Source organism: Pavona decussata, unplaced genomic scaffold, assembly GCF_977016875.1.
Source record: "Pavona decussata unplaced genomic scaffold, jaPavDecu1.1 SCAFFOLD_32, whole genome shotgun sequence".
NCBI lineage: Eukaryota > Metazoa > Cnidaria > Anthozoa > Scleractinia > Agariciidae > Pavona > Pavona decussata.
Genome location: NW_028145455.1, coordinates 3,285,421 through 3,287,500, shown reverse-complemented (window position 1 = coordinate 3,287,500; position 2,080 = coordinate 3,285,421). Strand labels below are relative to the sequence as shown.

General features: G+C 37.9%; 1 protein-coding gene across 5 annotated transcripts in view; it reads right to left on the bottom strand.

The window, feature by feature from the left end:
- LOC146484674 (uncharacterized) overlaps positions 1-1,790 on the bottom strand; it is a 28,035-nt gene extending 26,245 nt beyond the window's left edge. For 2 of the 5 annotated variants that reach the window (XR_014863611.1, XM_085104770.1), the window contains exon 1: positions 1,678-1,790. The gene's annotated coding sequence lies outside the window, so the exon portion shown is untranslated. Of the gene's footprint in view, positions 1-1,673 lie in introns of all 5 variants that reach the window. The other 3 variants (XM_085104772.1, XM_085104774.1, XM_085104771.1) reach the window with 3 other exon arrangements.
- Positions 1,791-2,080: the final 290 nt, after the last annotated feature.

The window sequence follows — 2,080 nt, the reverse complement described above, 5'->3', positions numbered from 1 at the left end:
AGCACGTTTTCTCTGCTGTCGTTTTCAACACTGAAATTGTTTTATTGAATTCTTACCGTTTAGTCGTTCAATTCAGTAAAAGGAAAATTCGTTTATGCAATATGGTTTCCAGTTTAATTCAACGTCTCGTTCTTTCTTATAAATATATATCCTAGACATCATTATTTTTTTATCAGAACATCGCTTAATTAGATGCAAGGTTTGATAAGAGATCGACTGTGTGGCAACAGTAGATGTATTTCTAAGATACAAGTGATATTTCGAAAAATGTGCATCCTTCTCGTGACTCTAGCTAGTGAAAGTCTATGATAATTTTTCCCAATTTCAAACTGGTTGGATGAACTGTGCGTAAGTGTAAATGGTCTCTTTAGCAAAGAAACTTATTTTTCTCGACATCTCCTTAATCTAAAATTCCTAGTCAAATCACTTTAGCTGAGCCTGTTAAGCGATCGCAACATATTACTTGTAAAGCCAAGAGCCAGTTCAGTGATGGCGTAGAGGTGTGAACATGACAATTAAAGCTTTATAAAATTGACACGAAAGAAAATGTTTCGTAGTAATGTTGTGTGACTCACGGATATCACCGTTTTGCTACGAATTTAACTTCTTGAAACCAGCCAGTAATTTCTTGACAATTCATTTTGAAGAGAATAAGCAAGCCTTTAAAATAATGTTGTTCTTTTTTTTTGCTGTGGCTTGCTGATAAATACTGCAAATAACTCCATCATGTCAAACTATGCTCACAATATGGAGCGAAATGTCCGTACAAGTCCGGTGCCTTCTTTGATAAAACAAGGACTTACTGAGAGCTACCTACGCATAACATTTTGAACGATACAAAAGCTATCGCCACCGAGCCTTCTTTGAAATCACACTAAACGTGTCCAGCATTACTGCACCAAAAGACTCAAAATGTCGTGACCAAAAGTGTCCTTTCAATTTATAGCTTTTATGGAGTTCGCCAAACACACTAAGACATCGAAACAGTACCGTCCTCTTTTCCACTGATGAGCAGGTGGTAATATTAAACTAACTGGAGCGCTTGTTCGTACCTTCCACCTTTTCAAAGACAATATGACTACGAAACGTTTAAACTTCAACAAGACGTTAGTCTCGAGAACGCGCCTTGCTTACCATACGAGAGTACGAGACGTCACTCTATACTTTAGTATGAGACACTTGTTTCAGGACGTGGAGAATTCCTTATGGACTTGCAAAAACGAAATGATCCACACCTCGTGTCCTCTTCGCAAAAAGCAAGAAACCGAGCTCCTCAAAAATCAATTCTGCTGGATCCGACCAAAATTAGCCAAGATCTCTGCTTGTTCAGTAAAAGAGCCGGCATTCGTCACACTACTTAAGCAGTTGCTCTACTCTTCATAAGAGCAGCTTATTGCTCTTATTACTAATAAGGATAAAGGCCCGTTTAAACGGTTTCAACATTTGAACAACATTCCTTCAGCAAAAGTTGAACGGATGTTCGGGTAAAATGTTAGAGGCAAAAAATGAACGGAGTGTTCAAACGGCTTCAACGCCATTCAACATTTTCGAGAACAAAGCAAATGTTGAATTGATGTTGAGTGAAAGCTTCAACCAATTTGAAAATTGATTCAACACGCTTTCAACAAACCTTCAACATTTTTTACACCTCAAACTAAGAAAACCCACAGCACTCACCTTCGTCAACACAGCCAACTCTTAAGCACAATCCGATCCGTACGCTTGTCTGCCCGAAGTGACTACACTGTTGGTGATCAATACATGCAATAATTTAACGTGCGCAGTAGACAAAGTCAGTATCAATCACTCAAGTTATGCTCATTACGTATCATCCGTTCCGTGTAGTTGCCCCTAACAATAGCCTTTTCTCGAACAATCAAAACCGGCTTTTACGAAATATCCCAATATTAAATGGAATACGAAACGGGCTTTAAGAATACATACATTCATCTTTCTGAATTAAATAAAATTTGCCAGTTCTGTAGAATTTTTCTTTCAAAGTATCATTTAAATGAAATGTTAAGGAAATTACGATGCTCAGTTTATGCCTGCTTCCCGTAAACCGAGGGTAGTTCACCTC